Here is a 15,403-nt window from a genome sequence, read left to right as displayed (position 1 = left end):
TAAAAGTCAAAAAGTTCGACCGAAAAGGTCAGACTAAAGAACTTTTTATTAAATTTTATTTGCATATATGAATTTCCGACATCAGAACTGATTGAAAATGCAAAAACTTAGACCGAAGAAGTCATACTAAAGATCTTACTAGGAAATTTGATATGCATATATAAATTTTCGATATCCAAATTCATCCGAAAAACCAAAAAGTTAGACCAGATAAGCCAAACCAACCAACTCGCCATTTATTTTCATGCATATTTACACATTTTTGATACCGAAAATTATCAGAATTCCCAAAAATTAGACCGAAAAAGTCGTACTAAAGCGATATCTAGGAAATTTTATATGCATATATAATTTTTTGATACCGGAACTCATTCCAAAAACCAAAAATTATACCAAAAACAACAAGCTAAATAATTCTCTCTGAAAAATTTGAGGAAAGGGCCACAGAATCTAAGCAGTCTTAATTTGATTTGATCTCCCGCATCTTTCCGATTACGATCTACTACATGCAAGCACAACAATATCTTAATATAAAGCATATTTATGTCAAATTGTTATAAACAACTCATATCACATTCGCTATCGGGCGTCTACTGAGAACTATCATCATTTCCTGTATCTCTCGTTGGCGCACAGAGTCTCTATCATAATTTCATGTGTCTCCCACTGATCCACAGATCCGCTATTGTGCACCAGGGAATCAACTATATGCACCTCGAAACGCTGTTCTCCGAACAATATCATTGATTGTTGCCACCAATTGATTGTCATGAAAGCGTCTCAAAAGTCAGCACCTGCCTGTGATATTCACAGCCACTAAATTGGTTTTAAAGACTCGCTCTACAACTTTTAATGACTTTTTCCTGAGCTCCGCTCTCACACACGCGCTCAGTGTCTCATTTTACAACATTTTCACTTTGAACTCGGTAGCCTTACATTTCTACCTCAATTACAAGCATACGAACGTGAAAATGAAGAGCGGAGCGCATGGGAAGAGCAAAGAGGAAATTGAGCATGAAAGACTACCTCAATCAGAGCGATGCAACCATATACATATATATATATGTATATACATATATGTGTATATGTATATGTATATAATTTCATATTATATGTACCTAGTATATGATTACAAGAATGCAAACTGTTGGTTGTCGCCGCTCAGCACCACAACACACATACACACAGTGCATGTGTGGCGCCCGCTCATCTACCATCTACCAGGCATAAGCTTGAGTATCTTTTGAAATATAATAACGAACTTACGGATTCAATTTACGTGACATCATTACAAACGTAAGACAAGAACAAATTACGCGCACAAATACGCGACAGACAATGATAAAAAGGCAAAAAAAAGTGATTTTGCTCGTAAGCAAGTGCGCCAAAGGGCTGTGGAGACACCTTAAGTGGGAGTAAAGAGGGAGGGGTTGTGTGGTAAACAGCTACCATTTTCAATTGTGCTGCATTAAGTGAGGTGGAATTAAATGTGGAACGTGAGCAGCAAAGATATGGAGTTGGCCTGTGCGCGGCAAGTTCCAGTGGAGCAAAATTTCGAAAGAAGCAGCGCGACCTAGCGTGGAACGTAGTGCTCGAACTGGCACAGGAAACTCACTACAATATAAAGGTAATGATGATGCATGTGCTGACGTATGTGACACATTTACCAACATTTACAAACGCTAGACACAGATGCTTCTGCAAATGTGTGTTTGTGTGCAATATTAATGCTAGAACCGTTGCTGTTGCTGCCTTACAGCGCATTCGTTTGTGATTTCAGTCGCAGCGTGACAAGCAGTGGAATGAGCGGTAAATAAAAATAAATGTCTTGTGGCAAACGCGCATACATGCACAAGTTTTAAACGCCACTGTAGGGCATGAGAAATGGCAAATGATAAATAAGTGAGGAAATAAATGATTTTCTCATGCATGTGGGGAAAGGGAGACAATATAATATATAAATACAAGTATTATGTAATATACTACTGTGATGAAATTGAAAGGTGAATTTTCACCACTTCATCTCCTTCAATGTCAATACCATAATTTTATATAATATATTTACATATATAAATTAGGGTGGGTCAAAAAAGGGTAAAATATATACCTAATGCCCCCAAAGTTATACTTCATTTTCACGCTGACTTTTAATAAAAGCAAAATTTCACCACTTATGCTAAAAAAAATTTGCTAAGCAAAATATTAAAAGAAAATCCTGAAATTATGCCAAACAAAAAATTTAATAAAACGCCAAAAAGTATGCTTTGTTTTAAAACTTCATTTCTAGACCTAAACTAATCAATTTTCGATCCAAAATATATGCAATACCGTCCTGAAGGTATACTTCTAATTATAGTAAAATTTTCAACGTCTGTGATAAAATATAATGTTTGGAAATTGTAGGATTTAAGAAAACCGCCTAAAAGTATGCATTAGTCTTGGATTGCATAACTATATTTAACTTGAAAAACATACAGACTTTCCAAAATTATGCTCTATTTTCGCATTCGCTTCCAGTGAAAGCAAAATTTCACAACTTATGCATATTAAAAAATAATATTTACATAATAAAAAATTTAAGAAAATCGCCAAAAAGTATACCTTATTATAATTGTACATACCAAGAGCTCACTAAAAAGTATTATTCATTTCTGGGCTTTATAACTATGTGCAACTATATATGTATATCAAGAGCTCCCAATGGTATACTTCAATTTCACTTTGCTTCTAATAAAATCAAATTTGCATTGCCTATATTAAAAAAACTATTTATAAATTTATAAAATTTAGGAAAAACCGCGAAAAGGTATGCCTAATTTCTAGACTTTATAACTATGTGCATCTTTATATATCAACAGATCCAAAAGGTATACTTCATTTTCACCTTAGCTTTTAATAAAAGCAAACTGTCATCACTTAAAATGAAATAAAAATATTTGCGAAGTTATAAAATTTAAGAAGACCCCCAAAGAGTATACCTTATTTCTAGACTCTAAAACTACATTTGAAATTAAGCAAATATGGAAATTATATATATGTATGTATATCAACAGCTCCCAAAAGTATACTTCATTTTCACCTTCACCTTAGTTTCAACTTACGCCGATGGAAATTTACACTCAGACTCACTCGCAAAAATGTCTATATAACTGCGCACACAAGCAGTTTAAGTTAAAATTGATGAAGTTGCAACATTTTTCACCTTTCAACACAAATGTCAGACATAATAAATTCACAATGCACGTACGCAAGTGAAGATTTCAACCGACATACACACTAATGCAAACACATGCTAGCGCTTACTGCAGCTGCGTGTGAGACAATAACGGTAATAACAACAACAACTAATGCGCATACAAGCTTACTCGGCAGACGGCAGGAAGTGCGATTTATTTTGCTTTATTTCATTTCATTTTTAGCAGCTTTTGTCTCAACTGCAATAGCAATACCACCACTGCCGCAAGGACACAACATTACTAGTAATATAACAGCATTAACAACAACAAGCATAGCACATGTTCAAAAAGCATATACCTACAAGCTTTTAGATGCATATGTGCGTATATATGTAAGTAGATATGTGTGCGAGGGCACATACCTGCCACATCAATGGTGCCACCGGTAGTGCTGCATGCAGTTGCATACAATTCCCGGTGTTGTTTTTATTATCAACATTATGCTTATTGTTGCTGTTGTTATTGTTTATTTGTTGCTTGTTTGCTTTTGTTTTTGCTCTTTTATGCAACGCATTTCTCTGCTATTATTGCCATTACCCACGTACTTCATACATGTGTGGCAAGTGCGTTTGTTTTTGCCTTTTCCCCAGTAAATAAATTGTGACTATTTGTGGCAAGTCAAAAATAAATTATGATTTGCGGTTGCTGCCTTAGTTGGCTGCGTCGCATTGAGCTGTTTGCCGCTCGGCAGCGTTGACTGAGTTGATTGAGTGAAGTGCGGCTGCCGCTGCTGCCTCTGGTGTAGCTCTGTGTGTCTTCGTTGGTTGGGTGTGTGGCTCAGCTGGGGCGTGGCAGTTAGCGTCGACAGTGTAGCGCTGGTAGGGCATGAAATTGAATGATTGCTGTTGCAATTGCGGTTGGGAAATTAAATGCCAAGTAAATGTCTTTTCAGGGAAACGTAGGCATAAATAATAACTTCACTGCTTTGCAGGATTTATGGTTAGTGGGCAATGAAATAAATTTAACTGTGAATTTAAGCATTTAAAGTGTGTGGAAATGCAAGAAAAGACAAGTGTGACTGTAAAATAAAACAGGCAAAGAGACCGAATAAACTTCACAAATAGACAAGTTTTATATTCAAGCATTTGATTTGGTTCGAGCTGTTTGTATGGCAGCAATATGCTATAGTGTCCCGATCTCAATAATTTTGTCACAGATTGCACCATTGTCTTAAACAACAATCTGTGTGAAATTTCGTGAAAATATATCGTCAAATCGAAAAGCTTTCCATACAAGGACTTTATTTCGATCGTTCAGTTTATATGACAGCTATATGCTATAGTGCTTCGATCTGAACAATTTCTCAGGGGATTGCATAATTTTTTTAAGAAGTAATATTTGTAAAATTTCGTGAAGATATCTCGTCAAATGGAAAAGCTTTCCATACAAGAACTTGATAGTTCAGTTTGTATGGTGGCTATATGCTATAGTAATCCAATCTAAAAAATTTCTTCGGAGATTATGTACTTTCTTTAAACAGTAATGGTTGGTAAATTTCGTGAAGATAGCTCGACAAATCGAAAAGTTTTCCTTATTAGGACTTGGTTTTGATTAATCAGCTTGTATGGAAGCTATATCTTATGGTCGGCCGACATCAACGGTTCCGATGAATGAAAAGCTTCCTGTATAAAAAAATACGTGTGCAAAGTTTCAGATTGATATCTCAAAAGCTGAGCTATTACTATGTAACTACTTTTCCCGACTCTAGATGATCAGCAAGCACCTTCCGTATTCTTCAAGAAAAATCTCAGCTTCAAAACATTGATTCTTAACAAAAAGTTTATGTCTACACTCGTTGGCAGTAACTTCCTGTATCTGAAATTTCATATAAAAGCCAATTTACTACCCTTTGCACATAAACAAAGCCTCATAACCCTACCCCTTAACTATACCCCACAACCCAAAAAAGTTCCACACCCACTTGTCTGAAGCGTCTCTGCTCAAACGTTAAATCAAATTCACTTTTAGTGCTCGCTCATTTATCATGCTTATAAATATTCATTTCCGCAATAAAATATGCGCGCATATATATACATATAAACATAAATAAATACACATATACACAGAAATATACAGAAACACACATACACATACGCATATCAAAGATAATGAAAGCTACAGAGGCTACTAAGCAATACCCACACCCACAAAAGTCAAAAGTTCAGTACGAAAACAGACAGTGTGTAGAAAAAATACCGCACGGCAGCTACCCAAAGTCGCATGCAAACATACACGCATACACAACAAATAAGTTGTATTCTTTAAAACAAAAACATAAAGTAAATAACAAATTATCTTAAGGCAGGCAACTCAAAGGCTCTGCTGATTGCGAAAGATTAAAAATCAACTGCCGCCGAGCGTAGAAATTCTAGCGCACGCAACACAACGCAATTCACCTGTGATGATAAATCACATTAAATTAAGGAAGTAACAGCAACAACAACAAGCGCGTGCTCGCCAGTAAAGTGAAGCAGCGAAAGTAGAAGGCGTAGCGGCATTAACTGCAACTAAAACTGCCTGTGTGGCATATGAAAGGCAGTACCAAATGTTGTGAGAGTGTGTGTATGTGCATGGAGTCACGATTGAAGCTGCGTCTACAGACTGGGGTGAGGTGAGCGTAACCTTAATGGAGGCCAAAAAGTTCATTAACGCACACAAAAAGTAAATAAATAAAGTGGAAAATAAATAAACTTGCTGCGGAAGCGCACGCATACACGTTGGTACGCGCCATATAAGAATTTATATGGTGGCAATGTTGGCGTGGCATACTTTTAGGCGTATATGTGTGTATTTATTTTTCCCGTATTTACAGGCACAAGCGTGCATATTCGAAAGCGAAAAGTTGGTAGGATGCTGCGTGTAGTACAGACAGTGATGGCTGCAGCGAGCTGCGGTAGTTATATATATCTGTGTGGGGATTTAATGTAAAGTTATGATGAAGAAAATGAGCCTGTAAAAGTTTAACACATATTTGAGTGCTTTTATTTAAGCAAACTTAATAGCATGTGATAATAAGCCATATGAGAATACCTTAAGGAAGCACCTTGAGAATTGCTATTTCTCAATTTCAGTGTTGTCAGCTACTCAAAACTTGACAAAACAATGCTGAATGCCACTGAAATGCGCTGAATGCTGTTTTTGGGTTAAATAATAATGGTGCTTAGTGACGCTTAAATGCGCTGAATGGCTTTGTTTCCCAACAGCTTATACCCAACGCTACTTTAAGTTAAACAAGAATTGTGCTGAGTTGACTTTTTCAATATATAAAAAAAGATATAAACCAGAATAGTGCTGAATAGTGCTGAATGGCGCTGAAAAGCGCTGAATACCTTAATTTTCCAACAGCTTACATCCAACGCTATTTTAAGTTGGATAAAGGTCTAAAACAGAGCTTTAAAAAATTTGGTCACTATGCCTACCATGAATTGTGTGATTAAGCTTTAAAACCAATAATATTGAGAGAGAGAGTTTGAACTCTGACAATTTAAAACTTACGATATATATAGCAGGAAATGCTCTGGCTCAAAAATAGTTTTTAAAAGCTTTGCTGAATAACTTTCAAGTGAGCTGAATAGCTCTGACACATGCAACGATATTACAGTATCCTAAATTTAGAGATGAGAAAGTTTTTAAAATTTTTCATTTCTAACGGATGAAAAATGATTATGAAAAACATCGCTTAAAATAATGACCATTTTTTATTAACTGATTCATTATGTTCGCGAGATAAACTCTCTTAAAATAATAAACGCTGAATAACTGCAAATTGCGCTGAATAATATCAGGGCTGAAAAATACTAAAGGTTTTTTCATTACATAATCAATAATGTTCATGAGAAAAAGTCCCTTGAAATAAAAACCGCTGAATAAATTCTAATAGCGCTGAATAGTACTCCACAACCGAATTTTTGGATCAAAACAATAAATAAATTAAAAAATTGACTAACCAAATGTCAACTATGCAATAAGTTGTCTTCTTTACGGTTTTATTTCAAAAAAATCGTATTTTATGCTTTCGAATAATATTCATATGATTTGCTGAATCAAAAGATTGTGAGTTAACTTCAGCTGAATTGGTATCTGTAGTCTTCATATGTTTTGCTAAGTCAAGATGTTGTGTATTAATTTCAGCTGAATTACTAATTGTGGTAATATGCTTTGCTGAGTCAAAAAGGGGTGCGTTAGCTTAAGCTGAATAAGCCTCAGTGGTCTACATATGCTTTGTTGAATCAAACTTTTGTACATTAACTTCAGCTGAATTAGTATTTGTCTGTTTTGCTGAATCAAAACTTTGTGGCTAAATTAGAATCAGTCTTCATTTGATTTGCTGAATCAAAAATGAGTGGGTGAGAAATAAGTGAGCTGAATTAATAAGCTGACCTCCTTATATATTATTGTATGGCTTTGTACATAAATACATATATGCAATATATAGACCTGCACAAACTTGTATGCCACACATGATTCCATACAATATATCTCATATAATTTTGCTAATAAAGGTGCTGAATTGTTAGATTTTCCTTTCTTGCTTATCGCCTATACTGAGCAGCATTAAGCTTATTTGCAAGAGCTGCTGATTGACGCTTAAGTCTAGTAATTTTATGCTCCTTTAATAGCGCTTCAATCTACATTTGCGGAAAAATCCTGCTATTAAGTCTAAATAATAACCAAACTAATGTCTAACGGCACACCCATACACACGTATGCATATATATTTTCCAACAAAGCACTACTTCCCGATATGATTTAGCACGAAAGAAGCCAGTAATAGCTAAACTTACACTATGACGCTCCTGAAACGCTTATCAGTGTGAAACAATACAAGCGTGCGCCCAAATGTATGCCACAAATCCGTTGCTTTATTCTCTTCTTGCTCCGCTGCTTGTGCTCGTATGCATGGGCGGTCCAAGATAAAAATATACAAAGCTTAGCGCTTAGCGGTGGTGGCACAAAGCAAAAGCAACAACAATTACATACAATGAACTTAATACTAACGGCACATATTTGGCACATTAATTTCACTCAATCGTTATGCGCAACACTTGCCCACTTTCTGGTTGATAACCCATGAACTTTTATACTTACGAAGTATATGCTCACACACAACCTTTATTGCTATTTGCTTCGATTTTCTGTCACTCTTTTATTTCTTTCGTAACTGTTGTTTAGCCTGATTATTACAGACATTCATCAAATTGAAAAGCAATGAACTATGAAAAAAAAAAACAAATAGCTGACATGGTGAATGTAGCTAGTATTTGTTTTCGAAAAGTTGTATAAGTGAAAGAAGTCTAATAAAAAGTATGGTGATAAACTTTTCCCATTTCTCTTTTGTTACACTTATTTCAGCGTTAATGTCGGCACTATATTGGGTGTGGTGGGTGGTGGTGTCAATATAGTTTGTTTTCCATTTTCACATGATTACTTTGACACTTTCACATTTGCAGGCTAATATATTTATATACCTTCTTTTATGCATTGTATTCACATACAGATCCGATTTGCCACATTTATGGCGCAATTTCTTCGCTAGTTCATTCAAATTATTAATACGTTGCATACTTTTAGGTGAAAAGGCAATACTTTTCAACATTTTGGATTCATAATTTTTCCGTAGTGATCCTTTGGTTATCTATAATTGTATACTAAACACTATACTGAGTAATACTTAATAAATTGAATGCATACTTTTAGGCGTACTAAAATATAAATAACTTCAAGGTTTACATTTTAGGCATACGAAAGTAAATTTAATTTTTCTACACTTCTTCGCTAGTTCAATCAAATTATTAATACATTGCATACTTTTAGGTGAAAAGGCAATACTTTTCAACATTTTGGATTCATAATTTTTCCGTAGTGATCCTTTGGTTATCTATATATGTATACTAAACACTATACTGAGTAATACTTAATAAATGCATACTTTTAGGCGTACTAAAAGATAAATTTAATTTTTTAATTTTTCTACACTTCTTCGCTAGTTCATTCAAATTATTAATACATTGCATACTTTTAGGTGAAAAGGTAATACTTTTCAACATTTTGGATTCATAATTTTTTCGTAGTGATCCTTTGATTTTTAGTATATATATATTATACACTATACTGAGTAATAGTTAATAAATTGAATACATACTTTTAGGCGTATTAAAATATAAATAACTTCAAGGTTTACATTTTTGGCATATGAAAGTAAATTTAATTTTTCTACACTTCTTTGAACATTAAGTATGTTGATAACATCGCTCTCTTTCACGTATTATTATATTCAGTCAACTATATTAAATTCTACTTTTAGGCGCTTCACCGTTTTAACATATAATAAGTCATGCGCTTCATTTCCTTTCACATTTCCGTTTCATCGTTGTGTATCTGCACCTAATCTACGTCGAATATCAATCTAAATCAGCTGCTGTAGCATATACATACATACATTTGTGCGCATCATTAGGTATATCGATTTATCTGAGTTATATGGTATATAAAAGTGGTCGTATTAGTTTCACTTACGTACGGGCACATTTATATTCATTTATAACATCTCCAAGCAGTCAAGCAGAGTGTCAGTTAAAGCTCGCATGCTCCCTAATATCGGCGTGAAGTAATTTTTCTTTCATTCTACAATTTTTTGCATACTTATGTGCGCTTTTATGATGATTGGTTGCAGTAGATGTGATCACTTAGTTCTAAGGAATATTTTAGGTAATTTTCTGCTAGACAACTTTTAGGCGCACTGCAAGATATTGCCTCTTTTGTGTGCGAATTTTCATATTTTTCTATTATTAAGTTCAATATATGCTTTATACGAGTATGCCATCTCAACAAGGTTTAGGAAAACAATGTGACTTTTGACAATCTACGCATTTTGTGAGTCCTCAGAATTACGTAATTTATTTTTTACGAGCTCAGTGTATGCAAGTTAATAAAACCCATTCAGCTACACAATGATGATTGGCTTCTCTTGATTAGGCTTTTTGTGGTTCCATTTGTATAATATATTCTATGGATAAGTGTATTCAATAGAATTCAATTGAAGCCTTGAACTATAGAGAACAGTAGTCATCATAAAAGTAATTTTAGGAAAAAAAAAAACTAAATATCGCAAGTAATCCCTTTTATTGTTCACTACTCTTGAAGTGGTGAAGGTCTCTTGTTACCATTATTTTGTCTTCTAGTTATCTTCTCTATTATTCGCTATTTCACTGCTGACATTCCTCTCACCTTTTGTCTATACCAAACCACCAACGATCCTTTTCAATTTAAATCAATCTACGCAGAAGTCAATATATTCCCAATTATGGGTAATATATATGTATACATATTATATCTAATATATAAATGAACACACGGCAAAATTGCAAATTTCACTAGGTTTCACTCAATTCGTTTACCTTTTCTTTAAACCGAACCTCAATATCTATAAAATATGCCTAAAATTCTAGTTTCGCATTTAATGTAATGATATTGCAATATTTGCCTAGAAACCAATAATATATATGCCGCTAAATTAAACTACTAAAGCGCTGAATTGAAAAAAGATACACTTATGTAAAAGTATAAAACTAAATTTCTATTTGCACATCAGCTGAATCACATGAAACTCACATTAGTAATTCAATACGAAAATTTATTTAATTAACCTTAATGTTATACACCATTTCCAAGCGCTGAATAAACTAATGCACCGCTGAGTTAGAAAATGGTATACTTATGTAAAACTGTCCGGCAAAATTTCTATTTGCACAACTTTAAAACTTTGCTGAATTACTTTTAACCGAGCTGAATTGGTGTATCATTACATTTTTCAAATCAAGCATTTAAAATATAAAAACAATATTTAAATAACCGGACAATTCCAAACTCTTCTCCGGCGCTGAATTGAGCTGAATTCAGAAAATTTTACTTGTTTTAAACAGTTTTTTTATTTACTGTGCTTTGAATCATGCTGCATTGCCACTGACTGTAAACCGTTTTCTTCTTTTACTGTACTTTAAAGTATGCTGAAATGCCGCTGAATAACTTAAGTTGGCGGTGAATGAATATAAAATTTAGTTAATAAACTCAATTATTAAATAGCTTTATGTAACAAATATTTCGGCTTTATAAATTTAATTTAATTTACAGTGTCTTAAAGCGTGCTCAATTGCCGCTAAATAATTTAAGTCAGCGCTGAATGTCTAGAATAGCAACTCACTTCAACAAAGCTTGCTTTTTTGGTTCACTAATGTTTTGTAAGCCGCTGAATGTTGCACTCAATTCACTAGTTTACCCCAAAATTTAATTCAGCTGATCCGCTAATTCGCTTTAATCTCACTTTGCTTCAACTTATACACTCCTACTGCCTGACTTCTCGTTTCTCACACAGCTTACAATAATAAACTTGCTCATTCCACTTCGTCTTATGTACAAAAAGCATTATGTATTAATTTTGTATATGCGAAAACTTTCTCAATTCAATTCTTATGTACTTTGGCTTACGCACCATCCCACAAAGCACTCATCTCTTTTTTCTTCCACATTTAATTTCTGCACTTCAGCGCCGTCATGTTGTTAGCCTTTTTCATAATACTTTGCAAATTAAAAATTCCTTTTTTAAATCCGGCTCTTTCTGCATTTTCATACTTCCTGCGTACTGGCGGCTAACTTAATTTCTAAATACGCACCCAAACATGGAAAACTTTTGGCTTTCTGTAGTTTTCTTTCACTTTTTGTGTCGCTTTGCCACAATTGATTTTTACTTTTTTCTTAAATATTCTTCTTTTTGTGTATTTTTGTGTGATTATTTTCCTTCAGGCTTCTTTCATTCATTCACACTAATCTTGCACACAAAGAAGAAAGCTGAAAACCAATAAAACAGCGCACCGACTGCTTGATCTGTTTTTTTTTGTGCCTAAATGTAGACTGCGCATTGTGTGAGTCGCTCAGAAATTCTTTAATCAGCTTAAACTCACACGTACGTATTGATTAGCGTGGAATGCTGCGTGTGTCTCTTTGTATTTGTTAGCAAAGTAAAGCCCATTGACAACGAGTTCAAAGCGCTCGTAAAGCAAGGCATTGTGCGGTTAATGGCTGACAGCCTGAGTGCGCAGTAGTATCTGCCGATTTTATGCAATTGTGAAGAATTCGCAATAAGTGACACATAGTGTACAGATTTTTATACGCCTTTGCGCCTATTGCTGCTAAAAATGTCAACGAATTTGATGTCTGCTTCAACGAACACTTCTGCATACTTTACGTATTGTTTTGACCTGTCAAATTAAGGGACCTTTGAAAGAAATGTGCGTTGCTTTGCGAGAAAATTGATGCTGGAGTTCAAAAAAAGTTCACTGGTGAACAAAAGTCCTTCAATAAATATAAAAAGATTAATGCGTATATAGTATGTGATATACTTACTACGAGTATATATGTATATAGGTGTGTATACATGCATCAGCATCTGACAGTGTGTAGTAGAGGATTAATAAAATTCCTTAGAGCGGACTTTAGAGCAAGCTTTCTCAGACAATTTTTTAGTTATTTAGGCAGCTTTTAAGAATTCCGTTCATATTTTATATTTCGCCAGCGAAGCATAAAGGTGTCACATTTATAGCTAAGTGTGAAAGAAAATTTCACCAAGTAATGCTATACTCGCCAAAAATTAGGTCTCAGGTCTTACGTATGTATCCAAAAGTCTTCATCTTACGATTGTCTCATACAATTTTATAGCTTTATAAAATTTTGGTTTCTAAACAACACCTGGAAAACTCTCTCACAAGCAATTAAAAGAGGCCTTCAAAATTTGGCACTAAAACACCCTAACATTATCGGTATTTTTTTTAGTGAATCTCACTTCAATTCAAATTATATTTCTTCTGCTTGTACTTGCGCATTTTCTATGTTTTTCGGGGTCACACCTCCTCCTCAATCCATTCGGCGCTATTACAACACGTCAGCACCATTTTGTTGGGCTGTCAGTCAAACTTAAGGCAGGCAATGCAAGCCCCAACCCCACACAGCCTGTCAATTCTCACCATCCACCACTAACCGAACTAGCCAGCTACACACCATTCCGTACGACTGACTGCCTGTCTGCCTGCCTGCTGATTGCTGGCCATCAATGAAGCCTGTCAATTGCCTGAATACCTCGCTTTACTAGCCGAAAAATTGTTTGAAGTTTTTCGTCTAACACAAAACGGCGGTGTGGGCGACCAAGCCACGCATATGCCGACACACAAACGGCTAGTTTATGGCCTACTGCTTGTTGGTGCGCCTAAAAGCCTACTTCAAGTAGTGATTTGTTATTGTTCGTTCTATTGTTGGCTGAGCCAGCATTATACAGCGTGTTGTAAATAGAATTTTGCTATGAACAACTTGTGCTTTGGCGGCATAGTATGGTGGTGTGAAGGACCAAGCTATATTTATATTTGTACTTGCAGTCAGTGAGTGCCTGCCGCGACAGCTCCCTGTAGACCGACAACGTCAGTCAAGTATCAGTATCCTTAGTGCGGAAGCGGAAACGCACATTTTTCGACTTCCTCCTTGACGTACGCTCGTTTGTTCCGTTTACTTACATAAGTATGTAAACAGTTACATATTTTTCTTTCCCAACAGCAATTTATAAGTTGTTTGTTTTTTACTGAATTTTATTTTTCTTGCCGTGTACACACTCACCGCTTTTGTATCGTGTTTGAGTTTTTGATGTTGCAGAAAAATATCATCATTAGCGTTTAAATTGTTGTTGATGTTGGCGAAGTTGTAAGTGCGCCTGTTGACAAGTGCGCATTTTTTATTTTATTTTTTCTTTTGCTGTTGCCTACATTTGCGCGCTTGCATGGAGCTCATACAATATTGAACTAATTTCACTGCGCTGTGTATGCACACAACTTCCGTTGAAGGAAATTATAATTGTTTTGGAGCGTAATAATTTAAAATTTATTTGCTTTCAATAGCTATAATAAATTTACTTGACACTTTTATGTGTGCGCCTATATGTATACTATTCAGACTTGAATTCAATAGATCATTGCGCACGCAAACTCATCCATTTTCGTAAAAGGCAATAAATGTCCTTTCAACGCGGCTTAAGTGTAGCTGAAATACAATTCAATTGAATCGCCCACCTCCCACACATTTCGATAATGTTTCACTCGCTTTGTAAGCATTTCTAAGATATATCAATGAAGCCAGCTATACGTCAAATGGCTGCGTTTGTCGGTCAACATTAGGTATATGCTCGTACTGAATATATATAAAGATATCACTTTTCATTACGAAAATGAAATCAAAAGTTGCACAGTTCAACAATGAATACGCCCACGGCCTCCATCCTTTTCCATGGGTCATAAAAAGCCCTACTATTTACTAAGTTTACTTGGTAGCCATGAATTCTTGCCATTGAAGCGGCTTTTTGTATTTGTGGCGTACACAATTGAAATTGTCATCCTTTCATTCAATTCATGCGCACATAGCAAGCAGCCCGCGCGTATTTGCCAACTTTCACCCGCACCACCACTCACAAAACTCTCTCGCTGTTGCGCTATTGTCCACGTTGCTACTACAAAGTCTACTTGGTGTAGTTGCCTTGGTTAAAGTATTTTGTGACTTTATCGCATTACGGAAATTATTAGTAAAAGCATACTCAAGTATATCTCTCTCATTCTTTTTACATTACGTATAACGCACAAAAGGCAACCACAGTATTGCATTCAAGAGTTGCGGTGGTCTGCGGTGCAACAGTTGCTTTATAGCGTCATTTATACATGGATTTAAGCGACAATAATGCAGCCATTCCAGTTGCCGTGGAAAAAAGTGGCTTTTATACAACTTACCATGTAGCCGTAGTGCGCCTCGAAGTATGCTAAAGCTTTTTATTAAATCAGAAATTGTATCTACTAAAGTTTTTTTCGAAAAATTCTGCAACAAATAGCCATAAGTGGTCATAGCGGCTATTGTGTAATACAAAATCTAATTTATTATAGTTCAAGCGCCTTAGCGTATGTAAAGAAACTGTAGAAATGTTCCTAAGGTAAAGAAATTGATAGCAAGTTGTATTGCAAGGAAATATTCTTAAGAACTTCTTCGAAGAAAATATGAAAACAGCAATTTTAAATTTTTTGCGCTATAAAGTATGCAATATTAACATGATGCAATCAACTAATATAAAACAAAATATAAATGTAACT

The 15,403-nt window shown here is 35.0% G+C and overlaps 1 protein-coding gene across 5 annotated transcripts in view; it reads left to right on the top strand.

The window, feature by feature from the left end:
* LOC120776614 (CUGBP Elav-like family member 4) overlaps positions 1-15,403 on the top strand; it is a 975,983-nt gene that overhangs the window by 657,715 nt on the left and 302,865 nt on the right. The gene's annotated exons all lie outside the window — the stretch shown is intronic.

This window comes from Bactrocera tryoni, chromosome 5, assembly GCF_016617805.1.
Source record: "Bactrocera tryoni isolate S06 chromosome 5, CSIRO_BtryS06_freeze2, whole genome shotgun sequence".
In the NCBI taxonomy this organism is placed as follows: domain Eukaryota; kingdom Metazoa; phylum Arthropoda; class Insecta; order Diptera; family Tephritidae; genus Bactrocera; species Bactrocera tryoni.
Note: the sequence above shows the minus strand (reverse complement) of the source record. Positions and strands in the feature narration are given on the sequence as shown.